Here is a 23,605-nt window from a genome sequence, read left to right on the forward strand (position 1 = left end):
ATTGCTATATTGTTATTGAGATCCTTCATATAATGAATCATAACTCTTGAATTCATAATTCAAATTCAAGAAAGAGTTAAGAGTAGAGTTCAAGAAAGTCTTTGAGTTCAATTGTGAATCGTTTGAGATCAACTGTCGATTTGAGCTGAAGTTTTGAGGAAGTAAGTATGAGAATGAGAAGAGTCGTATACACGAGTTCTTTATTGATATTTTAACCCTTGAGTCAAGTCGTTCATGTCCATAACTTCCGCATGAACTCCATCACTTGAGTATCTTTGAGAGCAGTAGTATCTTCAAGTTCTAAGTCTTGAGTATCGAGTTGCTAACCCTTCTGAGATTATAATCCTAATCATGCGACTATTACCTATTACCCATGAAGTCCATGAGTTGATTTGTTCATGCCCATAATTCCGCATGAACTCTATAAGTCGAACAATCTTGAGATGAGAAGTACCTTTGAGTCCTTGAGTTTCAAGTATTGAGTTCTATCTATGGTTTTTAAAAACCTTGAATTGAGTCGTTCACGTCCATAATTCGGCATGAACCATATTTTAAGAAGTCTTTTACAAACGTTTTAACTTTGTTTTAAGACTTAAGCTTTGAGTTGAGTAAAGAGTAAGAGTAAAATTCATTTTCTTTAAAATAATACATGGAAACTAAGTATTCCGAGAGTAAATATTTTCACCTTAAAGATTAGAGTAAACTGAGATTTCCAAAAGATTTTTGAGCAGTTTGAGTACCATCACTTTTAAGAGAAATATTTAGAGTAATTATCTCAAATCAAAGAAAAAGTTATTTTTAAACATATGAGCTGAGTATTTTGGGAGTAGTATTGAGCACCGATATGAGGACGAGTTTGAGTTCAGATAACTCATGTCTCCATAAACCATGTAGCCATCATGGGCAGAAAGGATCATACTTTTTAGATGATTCCTTAGTGCTTTTTAGCATAAACTAGTGGATTCACTTAGTTAAGGCGTTCTATATGAAGGCAAAGTATAGGAAAGTTCTGGCAGCGTGGGCAAGACGCTGTATCATCACTTAGGCTTATAGTGGTGTTTGTCAGTTAGAGAAACTCCCACAGAGTTATATTATATTTTATGATATATAAATTGAGTTGTTATTGTATTCTTCAATACACTGAGTTGATTTCTATTGTTTTAAAAGCTTTCCATAAATTGCATGTGTATTGTTGCTTTATATTGAGTTGAATTACTTTATATTGAAATGAGTTCAGTTATATTGAGTTGAGTATACAGAGTTGAGTACCCAGAGTCGAATATCATATCTTTGAGTCGAATATCATATCCTTGTGTTGAGTATCTAATCTCTGAGTTGAGTATCTTGTCCTTGAGTACTTCTGAGTTTGAGTAAGTTGAGTAGTTTTGAGTATCCTTGAGTATTCGTTGAGTTGAGTAAGTTTTAAAAGAGGTAAGCAAGCTTTTTTTTTTTTATCAAGTTTAGGCTTATGTTTATATTTTAGAATTCCCCTTACATGCTCGTACATTCCACGTACTAAGCCACTTGGCCTGCATCCTTTCATGATGCAGATTCAGGTATTTAGGATCATTAACATGAGGTTCGTTGTTACCACATGGAGTTCGAGTTAGCTATGGTGAGCCTCCTTGCTTCTGGAGGATATCATTTACTTCTCAGTTTTGTCAGGATGTCATGGGTCTTGTCCCGACTTCCATCTTTGTCAGTTAGAGGCTTCATAGATAGACAATAGAGTTTCAGAAGTCTGTTAATTTATTTTGTTAAATGTTTTAAAGACTTAAGTTGCCCATTTTGGGGCGAGTTGAATATATTATATTATTCAGAGTTTTCTTTTGAGTTAAAACTTTGTATTTTAATTTCATGAATTTTTATTCAGTTTTTAAGCTTTGTATGCTTGAGTTAGTCTTCCGCTTGTAGTCATCCAGGATGAGGGTTCACATGGGGACCAACAATGGTCTCGAGTACCGGCCAAGTCCAGGGTGTAGGATCAGGCCGTGACAAACTTGGTATCAGAGCACAAAGTTCAAGTGTCCTAGGGTGTCTATGAAGCCGTGCCAGTAGGGTCTTGTTTATCGTTGTGAGGGCCCCACTTCTATAAACGAGGGTCTACAAACATTTAAGAAAAGTTCCCCTTCTTTCATACTCTTAATCGTGCAATAGAGCTATGTCATAGAGATTTATTCATACTCATGCGTTCTCAGAATTCATTCGACTACCCATCATACTAGAGGTGGTTGAATAGAAAAGTGAGTCCTTTATCGATGAGTTGTTCTTAGCAAAAATCTTCAGGAAGTCATGAGACTCTAGAGGGGCTTGAGAGAAGCCCGTGAGTGAGTTAAGTGTTGAGTTTCACAAGGAATGCACTCATATTATATGAATCGTGTGTTGAGCTAAAAATGAGTTGTACTCTTTTCTCTAAGCCTTGTTTTAGCTGAGACCTTTAAAATGATGGTATGCTTAGAGCTTGGGAATATCTTCACCCTAAACGATAGTATGAACTACGAGATCATGAGCCGTAGTAGAGCAAGAGCCTAGAGTTGGAGGAAAGTATGCAGAGGTATATAGATCTATGAAATGGAGATAGTGATGGGGAAGATTATGTTATTATAGTCATGCACCCAGTAAATTATTGATGAGGAGTTTTCCCTTATGGGTAGACTAAGAAGTGATGAGTTATGAAGATTCCATCATAGGAGGTAGAGTGTGTTGTAGCTAGGAAGGAGTTTTGATGAGGTGTCAGTGTGTAGGTAATGACCAAGTGAATGTGTTAAATAGAAGAGCAAAAATATTCATAAAGTGATAGGTCTAAGCTAGGCTTATGATTTGTTTGAGAGGGTCATGATGCTCAGAAGGTTATAGAACAAATCAAGTAATGAGATATAGCATAGCAGTTGAGCAATCATATTGATATTTGGGTTTAGTAATGAACATTAAGCTTTAATTTGAGATGAGTGGCATGATCCAAAGAATGGTAAAGTAAGGGTGATGATGTTAGTCTTGAGATTTTATCTGGTAGACTTTACATAAGAGTAGGTGAGAAATTGAAATGTTTGATGCAATAAATATGAGTGGTACAAGTGAGAGACTCCAACCTTTAGATAAGGGCAGTGAAGTGTGGCTGTCACAAGAGTAACAAGAGCATTAAGAGGTGTGCTGAGATGGTATGTTACCAGATGAGGTTCCAATTAAGTTATAATTTTCCATGTGTACCTAGATAGCGTAATTGAGTTGTGAATGTGGAATAGGTCCATAGCTTTCAAGTGTTAGCTTTAGACCTAAGGGGGAGATGATAAAATAAGAAATCAAATCAAGTGTTGAGAATTTCCTAAGGAACTGAATATAGTAAGAGCATACCATTAGACGCAGACCTTAATAATAGTAACCCATTCCATACCCAGTCTAGTCGTCATTCGAGGACGAATGATCTCAAGGGGGAGATATTGTAACACCCCAGAAATTTTTTCAACTAAGACTCGAATCATCTTTCGTTGTGAGTAGGATTTTACCAAGGAATTTAAAATTTCTTAAGTATTAAGGTCAGGTCACTAGATTTAGCACCTTGAGTTCTAAAAAGAATTAAATTGGAAATAGCAAAATCTGAAATTTTGCAAGTTATGCTTAAGTTATGAGTTTTGGGTCAACTTCAAACGACCATAAATCTCAGTACAGGATGAGTGAGGTGTGCCATAAGATGAAAAATGAAAGTACTTTGAATTATATTTCGAACGACATCGAATTTGCTAAGTTTTGAGTTCGGATGAGTGAGATATTCCCTTTTGAAGTTAAGCTCTCCAATTAAGGAAAAGTTACCCGAAAATAGTGAGGGGTATTTTAGTCTTTTCCTTACCCAATCAGATTTAATTCATTTTTAGTAAGGTTTTAAGGGTCTAATCCTATTAGTTTCAGTTTTATAATCCTAAAAAATACGCTTAGGGTTTTAGTTGAGAGTTCAAGAAGAGAAAAGAGGAGAAAAGAGGACAGGATCAAGCGTTCGTCAAGATTCTTGCGTGTTGTTGCGGATTTTCGCCATGGGTTTAATTCCCCAAGAGGTATGTAAGCTTCCATAGTGTTGGGTTCGTTCAACCCACACACCAATCATGATTAATTCGGCGTAATTTCGTTCTTGAAATTTAAGGATTTAAGTTCTTGATGAATTCTTGATAAGTGTTCTTGAAATTTCCTTACCGATTAAATTTTGATGTAAGATTCTACTTGGGTCAAATTAAAAGGACCATAAATCTTAGAATATAACTAGTTACGTGAGCCATAACCTGTTAAATTATAGGTATTTGAATCTACTTTCCAACGCCACAAATTTCACGTCAATCCAATTTCTGAGTAAAAAGTTATTACTATTTTAGTAACCTATACAGTGTTGTTACGAATTTAGCCGATGGGAAAACATTAAAAAGGATTGTTTTAATTTTTTTACCTCCAAGAAAATCCTAAACGAATTCTTGACTAATAAAAGGCTCAAAAGAATTAGATTTTCATCTTTTAAGACATCATTCTCTTCTCTCTCAAACCCTATGGAAAAATCAAAGTAGAAGACTTCATTCAAGATTCTTCCAATCTTTATCAAGATTCTTTTTCAAGGTAAGTCTTTTCTCCAAGAATTCCATTCTTTATAACTGAAATTCCTCCAAACAATTATCAATCACCAATGAAAATAATAAATCTTGGCCATAGAGATTTCAAGAAACTAATTCAAGAATCTCAAGAAAGGTTTTCTTGATTGTTTATCTTCATGCTATGTTGGACTAGTTCGCCCTCATGCCCTACATCTACTTTCAGATCAATAAAAGAGTAATCTAAGATACTTTCCCTAGATTTGAGTATTCTTGAAAAAAGTTGATTTTGAGTTCTTGAGTTCATGTTTCTTTTAAAAGTTCTATTCCTAATTATCTAATTGCTATATTGTTATTGAGATCCTTCTTATCATGAATCATAACTCTTGAATTCATAATTTAAATTCAAGAAAGAGTTAAGAGTAGAGTTCAAGAAAGTCTTTGAGTTCAATTGTGAATCCTTTGAGATCAACTGTCGATTTGAGCTAAGTTTTGAGGAAGTAAGTATGAGAATGAGAAGAGACGTATACAGAAGTTTCTTATTGATAATTTAACCCTTGAGTTGAGTCGTTCATGCCCATAACTTCCGCATGAACTCCATTTGTTGAGTATCTTTGAGAGGAATAGTATCTTCAAGTTCTAAGTCTTGAGCATCGAGTTCCTAACCCTTCCGAGATTATAATCCTATCATGGGACTATTACCTATTACCCATGAAGTCCATAAGTTGATTTGTTCATGCCCATAATTTCGCATGAACCCTATAAGTCGAACAGTCTTGAGATGAGAAGTACCTTTGAGTCCTTGAGTTCTATCTATGGTTATTGAAAACCTTGCATTGAGTCCATCACATCCATAATTCGGCATGAACCATATTTTAAGAAGTCTTTTACAAACGTTTTAACTTTGTTTTAAGACTTAAGCTTTGACTTAAGTATAGAGTACGAGTAAAGTTCATTTTCTTTAAAATGATACATGGTAACTAAGTATTCGCAAGAGTAATTGTTTTCACATTTAAGATGAGAGGAAACTAAGATTTCCAAAAGATTTTTGAGCAGTTTGAGTACTATCTCTTTTAAGAGAATGATTTTTGAGTAATTATCTCAAATCAAAGAAAAAGTTATGTTTTCAAACATGTGAGCTGAGTATTTTGGAAGTAGTATTGAGCACCGATATGGGGACCGAGTTTGAGTTCAGATAACTCACGTCTCCATAAACCATGTAGCCATCATGAGCAGAAAGGATCATACTTTTTAGATGATTTCTTAGTGTCTTTTAGCATAGACTAGTGGATTCACTTTAGTTAAGACGTTCTATATGAAGGCAAAGTATAGGAAAGTTCTGGCAGCGTGGGCAAGACGCTGTATCATCACTTAGGCTTATAGTGGTATTTGTCGGTTAGAGAAACTCCCACAGAGTTATATTATATTTTATGATATATAAATTGAGTTGTTATTGTATTCTTCAATACACTGAGTTGATTTCTATTGTTTTAAAAGCTTTCCATAAATTGCATGTGTATTGTTGCTTTATATTGATTTGAGTATCCAGAGTTGAGTACTCAGAGTCGAGTATCATATCTTTGAGTTGAGTATCTAATCTCTGAGTTGAGTATCTTATTCTTGAGTACTTTTGAGTTGAGTAGTTTTGAGTATCCTTGAGTATTCGTTGAGTTGAGTAAATTTTATAAGAGGTAAGCATGTTTTTTTTTATCAAGTTCTGGCTTATGTTTATGTTTTAGAATTCCCCTTACATTCTCGTACATTCCACGTACTGAGCCACTTGGCCTGCATCCTTTCAAGATGCAGATTCAGGTATTCAGGATCATCAACAGGAGCTTCGTTGATACCACACGGAGTTCGAGTTAGCTATGGTGAAGCACCTTGCTTCTGGAGGATATCATTTACTTTTCAGTTTTGTCAGGATGTCATGGGTCTTGTTCCGACTTCCATCTTTGTCAGTTAGAGGCTTCATAGATAGACAATGTAGTTTCAAAAGTCTGTTCATTTAATTTATTAAATGTTTTAAAGACTTAAGTTGCCCATTTTGGGGCGAGTTGAATATATTATATTATTCAGAGTTTTCTTTTGAGTTTAAGCTTTGTATTTTAGTTTCATGAATTTTTATTCTGTTTTTTAATCTTTGTATGCTTGAGTTAGTCTTCCGCTTGTAGTTATCCAGGATGAGGGTTCGCATGGGGACCAACAATGGTCTCGAGTAATGTCCACGTTTAGGGGGTAGGCTCGGATCGTGATAAATTTGGTATCAGAGCACAAAATTCAAGTGTCCTATGGTGTTTATGAAGTTGTGTTAGTAGGGTCTTGTTTATGGTTGTGAGGGCCCCACTTCTATAGACGAGGGACTACAGACATAGTAGAAAAGTTCCCCTTCTTTCATACTCTTAATCGTGCAATAGAGCTATGTCATAGAGATTTATTCATACTCGTGCGTTCTCAGAATTCCTTCGACTGCCCATCATACTAGAGGTGATTGAACAGAAAAGTCAGTCCTTTATCGATGAGTTGTTCTTAGCAGAAATCTTCAGGAAGTCATGAGACTCTAGAGGGGATTGAGAGAAGCCCATGAGTGAGTTAAGTGTTGCGTTTCACAAGGAATGCACTCATATTATATGAATCGTGCGTTGAGCTAAAAACGAGTTGTACTCTTTTCTCTAAGCCTTTTGTTAACTGAGACCTTTCAAAGGATGGTATGCTTAGAGCTTGGGAATATCTTCACCCTAAAAGATAGTATGAACTACGATATCATGAGCAGTAGTAGGGAAAGAGCCTAGAGTCAGAGGAAAATATGCAGAGGTATAGAGATCTATGAAAGGGAGATAGTGATGGGGCAGATTATGTTGTTATAGTCATGCACCCAGTAAGTTATTGATGAGAAGTTTTCCCTTATGGGTAGACTAAGAAGTGATGAGTTGTGAAGATTCCATCATAGGAGGTAGAGTGTGTTGTAGCTAGGAAGGAGTTTGTGATGAGGTGTCATTGTGTAGGTAATGACCAAGTGAATATGTTGAATAGAAGAACAAAAGTATTCATAACGTAAGAGGTCTAAGCTAGGCTTATGATTTATTTGAGAGGGTCATGATGTTCAGAAGATTATAAAACTGATTAAGTAATGAGGTATAGCATAGCAGGTGGGCAATTATATTGATATTCGGGTTTAGTAATGAACATTAAGCTTGAATTTGAGATGAGTGTCATGATCCAAAGAATGGTAACGTAAGGGTGATGATGTTAGTCTTGAGATTTTATCTGGTAGACTTGACATAAAAGTAGGTTAGAAATTGAAATGTTTGATGCAATAAATATGATTGGTACAAGTGAGAGACTCTAACCTTTAGATAAGGGCAATGAAGTGTGGCTGTCACAAGAGTAACAAGAGTATTAAGAGGTGTGCCGAGATGGTATGTTACCGGATGAGGTTCCAATTAAGTTATAATTTTCCATGTGTGCCTAGATAGCATAATTGAGTTGTGAATGTGGAATAGGTCCATAGCTTTCAAGTGTTAGCTTTGGACCTAAGGGTGAGATGATAAGATGAGAAATCAAGTCAAGTGTTGAGAATTTCCTAAGGAACTGGTTAGTAAGAGTCCATGGAGTTGTTAGATTACTAAGCTTGAATTTAGTAAGAGAATACCATTAGACGCAAACTTTAGTAATAGTAACTGATTCCATACCCAGTCCAGTCGTCATTCGAGGACGAATGATCCCAAAGGGTAGATATTGTAACACCCCAGAAAATTTTCGAACTGAGACTCGAATTATCCTTCGTTGTGAGAAGGATTTTACCAAGGAATTTAAAATTTATTAAGTGTTAAGGTTAGGTCAGTCGATGTAGCATCTTCAGTTCTAAAAAGAATTAAATTGGAAATAGCAAAATCTGAAATTTTGCAAATTATGCTTAAGTTATGAGTTTTGGGTCAACTTCAAACGACCATAAATCTTAGTACAAGATGAGTGAGGTGTTCCATAATATTAAAAATGAAAGTACATTGAATTATCTTTCGAATGCCACTGAGTTTGCTAAGTTTCAAGTTCGGATGAGTGAGATATTCCCTTTTGAAGTTAAGCTCTCCAGTTAAGGAAAGTTAACCGAAAATAGTGAGTGGAATTTTTGTCTTTTCCTTACACAATCAAATTTAATTCACTTTTAGTAAGGTTTTAAGGGTCTGATTCTATTAGGTTCAGTTTTATAATCCTAAAATACGCCTAGGGTTTTAGTTTAGAGTTCAAGAAGAGAAAAGAGGAGATGATCAAGCGTTCGTCGAGATTCTTGCGTGTTGTTGCGGATTTTCGCTATGGGCTTAATCTCTAAGAGGTATGTAAGCTTCCATAGTGGTGGGTTCGTTCACCCACACACCAATCATGATTTATTCAGCATAATTTCGTTCTTGAAATTTCAGGATTTAACATCTTGATGAGTTCTTGATAAGTGTTCTTGAAGTTTCCTTATCGATTAAGTTTTGATGTAAGATTCTATTTGGGTCAACTTCAAACGACCATAACTCTTAGAATATAAAGAGTTACGTGAGCTATAACCTATTAAATTAAAGGTATTTGAATCTACTTTCCAACGCCACCAACTTTGCGTCAATCCAATTTCTGAGTAAAAAATTATGACTATTTTAGTAACCTATATAGTGCAGTTATGAATTTAGCCGACGGGAAAACATTAAATAGGGTTGTTTTTATTTTTTACCTCCTAGAAAATCCTAAACGAATATTTAACTAATAAAAGGCTCAAAAGAATCATATTTTCATCCTTTAATCCATCATTCTCTTCTATCTCAAACCCTATGGCAAAACCCTATGGAAAAATCAAAGTAAAAGACTTCATTCAAGATTCTTTCAATATTTTTCAAGATTCTTCTTCAAGGTAAGTCTTTTCTCCAAGAATTCCAATCTTTATAACTCAAGTTCCTCCATACAATTATGAATCAACAATGAAAATAATAAATCTTGGCCATAGAGATTTCAAGAAACTAATTCAAGAATCTCAAGAAAGGTTTACTTGATTGTTTATCTTCTAGCTATGGTTTCAAGGCTTCTAATCAAGTTTTTCTTCAAGATTCTTCAAGAACCTTGTTTTTTTCATGTATGTAAGGCTATCATAGTGTTGGACTAGTTTTCCCTCATGCCCTACATCTACTCTTAGATAAGTAAAAGAGTAATCTAGGATACTTTCCCTAGATTTGAGTATTCTTGAGATAAGTTGATTTTGAGTTCTTGAGTTCATGTTTCTTTTAAAAGTTCTATTCCTAAATATCGAATTGCTATATTTTTATTGAGATCCTTCATATCGTGAATCATAACTTTTGAATTCATAATTCAAATTCAAGAAAGAGTGAAGAGTAGAGTTCAAGAAAGTCTTTTAGTTCAATTGTGAATTCTTTGAGATCAACTGTCGATTTGAGCTGAGTTTTGAGGAAGTAAGTATGAGAATGAGAAGAGTCGTATACATGAGTTCCTTATTGATATTTTAACCCTTGAGTTGAGTCGTTCATGCCCATAACTTTCGCATGAACTCCATCAGTTGAGTATCTTTGAGAGGAGTAGTATATTCAAGTTCTAAGTCTTGAGTATCGAGTTCCTAACCCTTCCGAGATTATAATCCTAATCATGGAACTATTGCCTATTACCCATGAAGTCCATAAGTTGATTTGTTCATGCCCATAATTTCGCATGAACCCTATAAGTTGAACAGTCTTGAGATAAGAAGTACCTTTGAGTCCTTGACATCCAAGTATTGAGTTCTATCTATGGTTATTGAAAACCTTGCATTGATTCTTTCACGTCCATAATTCGGCATGAACCATATTTTAAGAAGTCTATTACAAACGTTCAACTTTGTTTTAAGACCTAAGCTTCGAGTTGAGTAAAGAGTAAGAGTAAGAGTAAAGTTTATTTTCTTGAAAATGATATATGGGAACTAAGTATTCCCAAGAGTAAATGTTTTCACATTTAAGATGAGAGGAAACTGAGATTTCCCAAAGATATTTGAGCAGTTTGAGTACCATCTCTTATAAGAGAAAGATTTTTGAGTAATTATCTCGAATCAAAGAAAAAGTTATGTCTTTAAACATATTAGTTGAGTATTTTGGGAGTAGTATTGAGCACTGATATGGGGACGAGTTTGAGTTCAGATAACTCACGTCCTTATAAACCATGTAGCCATCATGGCAGAAAGGATCATACTTTTTAGATGATTTCTTAGTTCTTTTTAGCATAGACTAGTGGATCCACTTAGTTAAGGCGTTCTATATGACAACAAAGTATATGACAGTTCTGGCATCGTGGGCAAGATGCTGTATCATCACTTAGGTTCATAGTGGTGGTTGTCGGTTAGAGAAACTCCCACAAAGTTATATTATATTTTATTATGTAGAAATTGTGTTGTTATTGTATTCTTCAATACACTGAGTTGGTTTCGACTGTTTTAAAAGCTTTCCATATATTGCATGTGTATTGTTGCTTTATATTGAGTTGAATATCCAGAGTTGAGTACTCAGAGTCGAGTATCATATCTTTAAGTTGAGTATCTAATCTCTGAGTTGAGTATCTTATTCTTGAGTACTTTTGAGTTGAGTAAGTTGAGTAGTTTTGAGTATTCCTTGAGTTGAGTAAGTTTGAAAAGAGGTAAGTATGTTTTTTTATCAAGTTCAAGATTATGTTTATGTTTTAGAATTCCCCTTACCTTCCACGTACTGAGCTATTTGGCCTGCATCCTTTCATGATGCAGATTCAGGTATTCAAGATCATCAACAGGAGATTCGTTGATACCACATGAAGTTCGAGTTAGCTATGGTGAGCTTCCTTGCTTCCGGAGGATATCATTTACTTTTTGGTTTTGTCAGGATATCGTGTGTCTTGTCTCGACTTTCATCTTTTTCAGTTAGAGGCTTCATAGATAGACAATAGAGTTTCAGAAATCTGTTCATTTATTTTGTTAAATGTTTTAAAGACTTAAGTTGCCCATTTTGGGGCGAGTTAAATATATTATATTAATTAGAGTTTACTTTTGAGTTAAAGCTTTATCTTTTAATTTCATGAATTTTTATTCAGTTTTTTTAAGCTTTGTATGCTTGAGTTAGTCTTCCACTTGTAGTCAGCCAGGATGACGATTTGCTTGGGGACCAATAATGGTTCTCGAATATCGGCCACGTCCAGGGTGTAGGCTCGGGTCGTGGCAAAGAGTGCTAGCCAACCCTTCAAAGAATCCAAATCATGGCGCATCCAGAGTGAATTTAAGTCAGATTCAAATGCTGGCATGTTCAGTGCATTATTAAAGTCTTCTACTTCCACTTCTTCGAGTGGTTTCCAAACTGTGCCCTTTCACTTCTTGGGATAGGCTTGAGCATAAGTTGTATAAAACTTGCTCACCCAGGAAGGAATGTAAGGGTCCCTAGGTTTTGTGAATCCCTTAAATATGTGGAGCTGTATCATGTCCTAGATGGCTGGGTAGTCATCCAGAACCCCATCTATGGAGAAACAACTCTCTTCAAAGTATTGTTCGTTCAATGCAGCCTTAAACATATTCAGGGATCTTGGAGCTATAAACGATAGGACTCTAAAAGCTGGTGCTTGTGTGGATGAAGGGTGCACCAACTTGGATCAGATCTCCGTCCTCTTTCTAACTACTCCTGACTGGGCTGTACCCTTTCTTGGGTTGATGATTGTAGAGGGGTAGTTTGATGACTTCGGGAAGCCTCTGAAGGCTCATTTATAGTTATACCCTGATATCTTTTCGGTGGAAAAGGAGGAGGAGAAAGCTCTCTATCCGACTCTGTATCGGAAGAAACCACCTGTTTACCTTTGGTTCTTGCCATTACCTGAAAAGGACACATTCAAATAATGGATTTGTGAAGGTTAGTTGAATTCAAATGCAAATTAAAGCACATTTCAAAAACACTCATGAGACTCGCCTATTGGGAAAATGGATCGCCAAACATGATCGGCGAACTCCTGTGTGCTCGCCAAATTGGACAGTGTCAAATTACTCAGGGTTTAGGCATATAAGACGAAGTCAGTGCCAACTCTGGGATTCGCCGAGTTGGTTTTGACGGGCTTAGACAATTCCGTCGAAACTTATTGTGCAAAATGGACAGGCATCAAAGGCAATGTCCTCTCCCACTTAGCGATTCACCAAGTCGGTTCGGCGGACTAAGCCAAGACCGTCGAATGGAATAGTATCCAAGGGCATGCACATGCTAAAGAATGCATGCTGGGTCTTTCTTTGTGATTCGGCTAACTTCCTTGGCAAACTAAGACTAGCTCGCCAAACAGGAAGTTTCAGCTCATTTATCACTAAGCATTGCACTAGTTGACGAGTTTCTCTTAAGAAAGTAGTCGCCCTGTCTATCAGTGGTCAAAATCATCACTACAACAAATTTGATTATCAGGGACAAATAATTTTGTCATTTATAAATCATATTTCATCACTAAAAATCTTGTGAGACGAAAAATAATTCATCAATCATTTGTCACTAAATGTGTGTCGCTAAAAGTATTCAAATACGATTTAGTGCTTCGTCGCTAAAAGTATTATTTAACTACAAAAAGAAAAATAGTCCCCAAATGCTTAAACATTTGTGACAAATTTATTTATCGTAAAAAGTATATTTTTTGTAGTTAATAGTATGCTTTGTCACTAAAAAGGTTATTACTACCGACAAAATTATATCGTCCCTAATTATTTTACTTTAATCAGTGACGACATCAATTGTCTCTAAAGCTATATGTATTTCTTAGTTGAACAAAATCTAATTTCGTCACTAATGACTATATTTTATATAAAAAAAATTATTTTGTTCTTAAATGTACTAATTAAGGATAAATTTATTAGTATAAAAAAAAGGTTAATGTTCCTATCATCTCAATATTTTTTAAGCCCTCTCTCCAAGAGGGGATCCCACATTATGCTTTCTTGGGGACTCGAACTCACAACCTTAAGGTTGGAAGTGAGGAGTGTTTACCATCCGATCAACTTTCTCTTGTCTCTCATTTTTATTTTATTTTTAACTTCATTCACTTCTTTCAAATTTAACTTATGTAGAAATAATATATTATACGATTTTTATATACATACACAAATGCATGAAATTTACCACCCACAATTCATTCAAATGTAGATTATATTTTAATTAAGCTGTAATTTTTTTTAAATATCTTTAAATATATTCAGTACGATTCTTTCATTTTATTTATTTATTTTTTTAATTTTATAAATTTATTCAGTACAATTATAAATTTATATAAAATTAAAATTTTGATTTTATTAAAAATAATTGAATACTCGGTTCCATTCGATCAGTAAATCAATTGTTTTGAAGAAAAAATCGATACCCATAACTATAGTACTTCATCATAATATATTTGAAATCCTAGTTGATTCATTTCTTTCATTTTTTAGTTTATTTCAATTTTCACACTGATGGAAAAAGTTAATAGTAATTAATGATATATTTCGCACCTTTGCAAAGTTTAAATTTTTAAGTGGATGTTATCTCTGTATAGTTGCTCTACGTACGTGTGTGGAATTACTATTAAATATGTACGTATTTTTAGGTAGAAGCAAATAGATCGACTTAGACTATGCAGTTTACCAATCACAAATCAATAGATACGCTCAAAAATTAGCACCAAGACTTGAGAAATTATTTTTTCTACCGTCTTTATCGAAGAAAGTGTATCAAATAAAAAGCAAAAGTGTTAAACCAACAAGTATTAGCAATATAGTGGTAGAACCGTACCCCACTCACGATACTTATAACATGGATTGTATTTTTCAAATGATGCATTTTATAATTGCATAATTTAAGAAAATTCATGAATTGAACTTTTTCATTTTTACAAAATCGATCAAATTCGTTGGTTTTAATATTTTTCCTCGCCAATTAACGAATGAACTCTGTCTATTTCTTATGAAGCACTTGTGTTATTCTTTTTGTAAGTTGTCACTTGTAATTATGAACAATTGTAGCCAAAAAAATTGTATTTAGCTATGAATTTTTTCCGTAGCAAATAGTTGAATTATTCACTACAAATTTCAAGTCGGCGCTATTTAACACCCTACATATTTTGTGACAATAAAATCTTTGTCACCAATTATTTATATTATTAGTGACGAAAATAACTGTCATAATTAAATCTAAATTTTAGTAACTAAAACTTATAATATTTAACTACGAACTCTAATTTGTCGATATTGTAACAATATACTTTTTAGATGAATTTTTTTTGTGTCCAAAAATAAATAAATTTTAAGACAAAAAATAATTTGTCATGAATTAGTTAAATTATTAGTGATGAAATAACTTTAAATTCGTGACTAACACTACTTAACAAATGGCGCAAATTAATTTTTTGGTGGGAAACTTTAGTGGACAAAACTTTGCTATGGATTTTTATGTTTCGTCGCTAAAAGTATGTGTCTCATATATTTAAGCACGAAGAAGTTAATTTTGTCACTAAAAGCGAACAATAAGTGACAAATTTGATGTCATAGCTAATAATTTCGTAGCTATATATCATATTTGTTTTAGTCAATTGGGTCAACATTGAACTACTCAGACTTCACAAACATCAAATTAGGCACAAATCTAGCAAATTAAGCAATTTAACCATATAATCACGATTTATCATTTTTAAAGACATTCACAATTAAAATCACATGGGAATAGTTCAATTTCAACAATATGATGCTACCTGACGAAATCAGGCACTTAATCTCAGCTAAAGGGCTCAATCCCACACCTTATATGCCTTCTAAACTAAAAAATAATAACAACAAGTCGAAACACCAACCTTAAAGATGAAAATAATCAAGAAACTGAGGGATTTATGTTGGATTGACATGAACTAAAAGCAAATGCACTCCTAGCACCTTCAGCACCTTCAAGAAACTCACACAAGGCTCACAAACACTCAAAATGTACGTTGCAAGAGAAAGGAATCGAAAAAACTCTCAGATTTCAAATATATTGATTTTTGAATTTGAAAAGACCTTTGGCCTTTTTATATTGGGCCCATTGGGCGGTTACGACTAACATCGCCGATTCTGTTTGGTGAATTGCCAACTAGAGCTTAAGCTTGCCGAACTTTTCTAAAAAAACACTAAACTTGAAGGCTGATTTGGCGTACCCGATGGAGTCTGCTCAATGCACTTTGGTGAATCGACCTTTGGAGTTTTGATCGCCTATCTTGATAGTGCACTTTTCTACCTTTTCAAGCTCAAAAGGCGGACAAGAATTACTCTACGTAATGCCTTCGGTGGATCGTTGTTTGAGTTTGCGTTGTCCATTCTTCCCTTTTCAATCTTCCAACCTCTTCTCAACCTGCACTCACAACGTACGTTATTTGAAAGCTATAAAAGAAACTATAAAGGCTTGGGTTGCCTCCCAAGAAGCGCCTTATTGAAAGTCGTGGCACCACATATTGCTCAAACTCAACAATCATTTTTGGGGTTCAGATGGTGTCACTAGAAATAGTTCCCAGTTGCCTTTGATTTAGATAAGGGGCAATTTGACCCAGTTAGGTCTCGAGCTACTTGATAGAAACTGAGTGTGAAGTTACTGTGTGAGATAAAGTGGAGAAGTCATTTTTCAAATCCTTCAATATCTTATCGGACCCTTTAACCTTGTTGTAGATCTTTACAAACATGTCTTTCGCCTGACTTCCTTCTAGCCCAGTTGGTTCTTTTTGGCGTAGACGATCATGGGGAGGCACATATCTATATTTGTTCATCTCCGTATCTCTCCAATTTTCATCCCGCCAATCTTTCCCACCACTATCTCTATCCTTGTTCCAACCTTGGTTCCCACCTTGTCGTTGATAACTGTTGTGAAACTCCCCCCCACTTGATTTCCTAAGTATTGAACTTATTTATTGTATAATGCCACAAATTTAACATCATCCGGGCACTGCCCAATGTTGGTTCCAACCGTATTTACCAACCTGGTTCCTCCTTCCATGACATGTTCAAAGAATAAGTCAATTTGAGTCATTAGTTTGACCATGTTTTTATCATTTTCATGGTCCTTCTCAATTTGTTCTTTGATCAAACCACTTGTAGAAGAGGCATTTGGTCCTCTCTAGTATGCCATACTCGATTAACCTTAGTCATATCATCTAACAACGAAGCATCTACATCATTCAACTGTCTCATCAATTTACCATAAACTAATTAATTAGCCACTCCTTTATTGACTGAATCAAGGCTGCAATAAAAGTATTGCAACAACAAATTGTATGAAACGCCATGTGTTGGACATTGCAAGAGCGACTTCTTGAAACTCAGCCATGTTTCATGGAAAGGCTCACCTCCAATACTTTTGAAATTTTGGATTTGGAGATGAAGTTTAGCCATCTTCGAGGGTGGAAGAATCTTTCCAATAATGTCTTAGTTAGGTCATCGCACAAAGTAATAGAATCATTTGACAGCCCTGCCAATCATCTTGTTGCCTCTCCCGTTATAGAGAATGGGAATAACCTCAACCTTATAGATTCTTGGGAGATATTCTTGAACACAAAGGTTCCACACACCTCCTTGAAATTCATAAGGTAATAATGGGGATCCTCATGAGCTAGACCTCCAAAAATCCCTTCATTTGGAGCATTTGTATCATAGTTCCGGTGATGTGAAACATCGTTCTCCCGGTTGTAGGAGGTATTCAGATTGCTCCCGTGGTTTGAATGAAATCAACGGGCATGTCATCGAGATCACCCATGTTGTCATTTTGACCATAGTGACTGTCATTGTCACTCATTTTGTTAACCTGCTAATTAGCTAACAACAACACAAAACAACAAATTTACTACAAGTAAACCAAATTAAAATCTAATTTCTCAATTAAAATTCTCAACCACCACTACCCGACAGCGACGCCATTTTTGATAACGCTCAAATCACCCTTCGAAACCAATTAAAAAAGTAAGCGATCATCGTCAGCAAAAAATCGAAATGAAGAGTTAGGATCAAATCCCAAAGGAAATGGTATATTGTAGAGAACTCCTTTTCAAGAAATTTGGAATTTAAATTACTTCATTTGTATTAGTAAGACCATTGGGTGGATGGCACCACCAACTTATGTAAAACTTTTGTTATCAATTATTGCAATTAAACTAAAATTCAAACAAAATCAAGAGTTAACAAGCAGTCTAGAGGTGCGAGAATTGGAAATGAATGTCACATAGGGGTGACTGTGTTGCTCTATAGTGATGAACATTCATGAATAGGCTAAGTCATCTTCATTGAAGCTAATCATATTTCGATCTCAAAACATCTATGCATAAAATCTCCTTCGGTCTCATCTATATGCCATTTCCAAACAACCCAATACCTTAATCTATTCTCTCTTTCAAGAACAGGTCAAATAGATCCAACCCATAGCCTTTCTGTCAAGCAAACCATAGACATCAAACCAAAATTATTAGTATTAAACTAATTACCTATTCCAATTAATCACTTTCGAGCATCAACGAAGATCAAAAGTAGGAATTAAGTTTGAAACCTTGACCCATAAGTTAACCCCATGGTAATTAGACCAATTCATGCATGAACAACAATAAAACATAGCATAGCACAATACCCACTACATTAAATTAACATTCAACCCCATTTGGGCACCTCTAGATCTTTGAGTTTTACCCACGTATCACCAAAAGTAAATAAAGTATACCTTCCATGGTAGTAGCCATAGGTAACTTTAAATCAAACAATTAAGAGTAAAACCACTTGGGATTAAACTTCAATTAATCAAATTCAAGCTTCAAATTGTAAAGCCCTAAGAACTAGAAAAGTGTTCTTCTCAAATGTAAAATGTTCTACTCACTATTCAACTGCCCTTGTTCAGTATCTGAACTGTCGATTCTCCTAAAATTCTACTCTCAAAACTCTCATTAAAAATTGTAACCTTTGGGTTATTTATACTTTCCCCAAATTTGGCCCAAAATCAACTTCATCACCAACTCAGTGGCGTTAGTCGGGTTCGCCATGCCTAATCGGCGACTCGCTCTTTGCTCCTCAGCTCACCTTGTGATGCTCTAGGAATTAGGTGTTTGAACCTCAATTGGTGTACTCGATTGAGTCAACCTTTCACGTTTGGTCAATCGCCGAATACCTCATCAGTCATCCGTTCGAGCATTAAATCTTTGCCTTGCACATTGTCACTTTGGGTGATGTGCATCAGGACCGCCATTTTAACTTGGCGTATCACCTTTTCTACTGGAGTTCATCAACCTTCTTTAGTAGACACAAGTGCTATGCACTGTCAATATGGGTGATGTCTTGCTCAGTTGGCGATCCGCCCTTCATGTTAGGCGATCACCAATGTTCACTCTGCACTTCTTTTTGTATTTGTGTCCATTCTTTCGCACATCAGTCCTGGGATTTTCTAATTGCCTTTATAGCTGCAAATCATCAATATTTGATTAGAAAAGGAAAAATTTAGGCATTGAGGAAACTAATTATTAAGCTAAATAGACCTTAAATGAGTGCAAATCTACCACTTATCAATCATGTGTAGATGAAATAAAATGCAGTGACTGACAATTTGACACATTTTGATTCTTCAATGGATGGTAGCAATATCACATTTCAACACCCTCTTCTTTTTTGTTATGGATCTCTTAGTAACAAATCAAGGAGAGGTTAAAAAAAATCAAGAACTATAGACCATGTTGCATCCAAAACATATAATAATTGTTCTGTGATTAGTTCAGTAGTTTTTTGCTCTAAATTTTTTGTATTGTCAGCCGACTAACTAGAACTATTGATCCTTCTAGATCTAAGGATTTAATAAATACCAGTACTCATCCTTTGTATTCCACTATTGCGAATAATATCTCCTATTTGTCTCTTATTTAATCTAATATAATATCATCTTTGTTACAAAAAAAATGATCATAAAAAAATTGTGCCTTCTTAATGTTCTCATTGTCAATTTTGGCCTAATTCATTATTGTTTTTATTTAATCCTTGAGTTCGTCTGTTTCAATTGATTCCACTAGTAGATAAATTTAATCAATTCAATATCATTCTTTGTATTTTTTTGTATCCTATATATACTTGGACTTTATTTGTCGATGCATCTGAAATGCGCGTATAAATACAAGTGATACAAGAGTTAATGAATACAAGTGATACAAGAGAGAAAAATACTAGTGAAATTAGATTGAATGTATACATTTCCTTGTAGTTTTTTTTATTGTTTGTATCTTTGTTTACACACAAATTATATTCGTCGATACAGACTGTATTTATCAATACAACCTAAATGCACGTATAAATACAACAAGTACAATTGGCTAACACTTCAAAAAAATAGAAATACAGAGAGGGGTGAGGGTGAAAATATAGAATACAACCTAAAAATATATATGAGTATAACAAGTATAGGCGCATGACACCTAAAAAAATATAGAATTTCAGAGTGAGTTTTAAATACAAAATACATAGAGAGAAGTGGGTGAGAGAGGGAGAGAGAAAACAGCCCATCCAAATGCATGTATGAATACAACAAATATAGTCGCCTGACACCTAAAAAAATATAGAAATACATAGAGAGAAATATAGAATATCAAGTAAAAGAGGGTCTCAAGAGAGAGAGAGAGGGGATATTAATGATTATATGAATACAATAAATATTAGTGTCTGATACCTTAATATTTTTAGAAATACAAAATATAAAGAGAGGGGGGGGGGGAGAGGGAGATGGGAGAGGGTCAAGGGAGGGGGGAGAAAGAGAGAGAGGAAAGAGGCAGAGGCTGAGAAATAGAGAGAGAGAGAGAGAGAGAAAGAGGTGAGCGAGATTTATGAGAGATGTGAGAGGGATTTTTTCCCTAAAATCTTGAACAATTATAATGAATTGTAAATACCCAAATTATAGGTTCTGAAGCTTAATTTCACCCAAAAGTTAGTCATTTTTTGTAATTTTTCCTAAAAATTTCCAGAGAACTTCTGATCATCAAATCTTAAATTCTTCATGATTTTGGCTCTTAGGAAAAAAATTCTAGATAAATTTAGAGTTCATACCGCTCCTAATGACTGTTGGCAAGATTTTAGTAAAAAATTAAGCTTAGAAATCAAAGCCTAATAATATTGACAGTGGATTGTCAAATCCTACCAAACAAGTAGTAGGAAAATTTGAATACTCAAATCCTTATCTCACTCTTACTTCCTGTTAATTGTGTCTTGAATTTTTTTTTGGTATATTTAAGGAAACTCATAATATCTATTTGTAATACCCCGCAACTAGAAAGAGCTAGAATTAGAAAGAGTCATTTTTTGAAAGAATGACAATCTGGAAATTTGACAAAGTTAAGTTAAGTATGAGTTTTGGGTCAACTTCAAACGACCATAACTCCTAACTCAGGATGATTTAGGTGTGCTACAAGATACCGTAGGAAATATCTTTGAATTATATTTCCAACGCCGTTGAGTTTGCGCAATTTCGAGTTCTTATTAGTGAGATATGCCTATTTAAAGTTGGGTTGTCTAGATAAGGAAAGTCAAAATTGGATTTTAGAAGGGCATTATGGTCTTTTCACCGCCCAATTAATTAATTCTTTTTGGTAATTAAGTTGGGGTCTAAACTGATTGGTTTCAGTTTACGCTTTTGAAATTGAGTTAGGGTTTTGAGAGAAAATAAAAGAAGAGGAGAAAAGAGAAGGAGAAGCAAGGAAATCATCAAGTTCTTGAAGAATTGCTTGAGGCTTTCGTACAAGGTATGTGAGATCACATAGCATTGGGTTAGTTCACCCACCCACCAATCATGATTTATTTAAGCGTATTTTCGTTCTTGAGATTAGAGAAATTAAGTTCTTGATTAATATTGTTGAAAGTTTCGTTTGAATCTTGATTGATGAGAAGTTCTTGAGTTCAAATTCATGAAATTAGGTGTCGTTTTGAGTAGATTCATGCATAATTTGGTTATGTCTTGTTTTAGAATTCCCCTCGCATACTCGTACATTCAATGTACTGATGCCATTTGGCCTGCATCTTTTAATGATGCAGATATAGGTAACCAAGATTAGTATCCGGCGCATCGTTGATTCTAGTTGAGCTCCAGAGTGGTTGGTGAGCCTCTTTGCTTCCGGAGGATCCTTTTTATTGCTTTCAGTAGTTAGTTCATTAGGATGTCGTGAGTCTTGTCCCGACATCCATATCAGTTATTAGAGGCTTCATAGATAGTCAGACTGTCAGTTATGAGTTCTTTAGTCTTGTATTTTAGATGGTTTTCTATGAGACTTGAGTAGCCATCTTGGCTAGTTTGAATATATCTTTAAAGACATTTTAAGTTTATTTCATAAGTTCCTTATTTGAGACTATTTCTTATATTTAAGTCTTCCGCTGAGTAAGTAAGCCAGGCCAAGGGTTCACTTGGGTCCAGCAATGGCTCTCGAGTGCTAGTCCCGCACATGGTGTAGGCTCGGGGAGTGACAAACATGGTATTACAACACAAAATTCAAGAGTCCTAGGGTATCTATGAAGCCTTGTCTGTAGAGTCCTAGTTATCGGTGTGAAGTGCATCACATCTATAATTAGGAGGCTGCAACACTTAGGAATGTTCTCCCTTCTTGCATACTCATTTTGTGTGATCGAGTGTATTTCTTTAAAAGTTTCTTTCTAACTAGTGCTTGCGCATGTCTTTCAGATCATGCCTCCACGAAGAGCTGTCTGAGGTCGTCCACCTAGAAGAAATGTTGAACCATAGGAACAAGGGGTACCTAATGCACCAGAAGTGCAACCCCAAGGAGAGGTCACCAATGCTGAGTCAAGTTGTGACCAATCAAGCTGGGGAACAGAGATGGAATCGTCAGGAAGTGATTGATATTTCGAGGATCCGCGAGTTCTTAAGGATGAATCCTCCAAGCTTCATAGGTTCAAGGATCCAGAGAATTTTGTTGAAGAGCTTCAGAAGGGTTTCATAATCATGCATATTGCTGATACTGAGAGGGTGGAACTAGTTGCATACCTAATGAAGGGTGTCGCTAGGATATGGTTCGACCAATGGAAGAAGAACCGAGCTGAGGGAGCACCACCGATGAGTTGGACTTATTTTGAGGAGGCCTTCTTAGACGTTTCTTTCCCCGAGAATTGAGAGAGGCTAAGGTACGAGAGTTCCTCACTCTTAAGCAGGATTCTTTGAGTGTTCATGAGTATAGTCTGAGATTAACACAACATTCCCGCTATGCTTTGGATATGGTTGCTGACATGAGGAACATGATGAGTTTATTCCTTGATGGGTTGTCTCGCCTGTCAAGCAAGGAAGGCAAGGCAACTATACTTATATGGGATATGGACATAGCAAGGCTAATGATCTCTGCGCAACAAATTGAGGAGGATAAGCTGAGGGATAGAGAAAAGTTTAATAATAAGAGGGCTAAGACATCAGGGAATGAGTCCGGGCAGCAAATGAGTAATGCGAGCTGGTTTTCTTCCAACAGAAACAAATGGAACCTGCTCCATCATCTGCTAGTGCACCTGCACCAAAGAACAAAAGTGAGTACAATAGTCACAATTTTAGAGCTAAACCTGCCTATTCTCAGGGTAGTATGGCACAAGGGGGTAGTAAGCCTCCTTCATGTGCTAAGTGTGGTAGGAACCATTTACGGGTGTGTCGTGATGGCTCCACTGGTTTCTTAAAGTGTGGCCAGAATGGTCATTTCACGCAAGAGTGTCCAAAGAACAAGTAGGGTAATAGTAATGGGGGGCAATAGAGGCCACTCTTCTTCAGTTGCTTTATTAGATAGAGATGCACCTAGATGAGCTACTTTAGGGGCAGGCGGAGGAGGAAACCGTCTGTATTCGATCATGAGTTGCCAAAAGCAAGAGGATTCTTCAGATGTTATCACCGGTATGATCCAAGTCTTTAACTCTAATGTTTATGCTTTGCTAGATCCATGAGCGAGTTTAAACTTTATAACTCCGTATGTTGCGATGAATTTTAATGTTCTTCCTAAGCAACTTAGTGAGCCCTTCAGTGTTTCTACACCCGTTGGTGAGTCTATTATAGTAGAAAGAGTCTATC

The sequence above is a fragment of the Solanum tuberosum genome, unplaced genomic scaffold (genome assembly GCF_000226075.1).
Source record: "Solanum tuberosum cultivar DM 1-3 516 R44 unplaced genomic scaffold, SolTub_3.0 scf00005, whole genome shotgun sequence".
Lineage (NCBI taxonomy): Eukaryota > Viridiplantae > Streptophyta > Magnoliopsida > Solanales > Solanaceae > Solanum > Solanum tuberosum.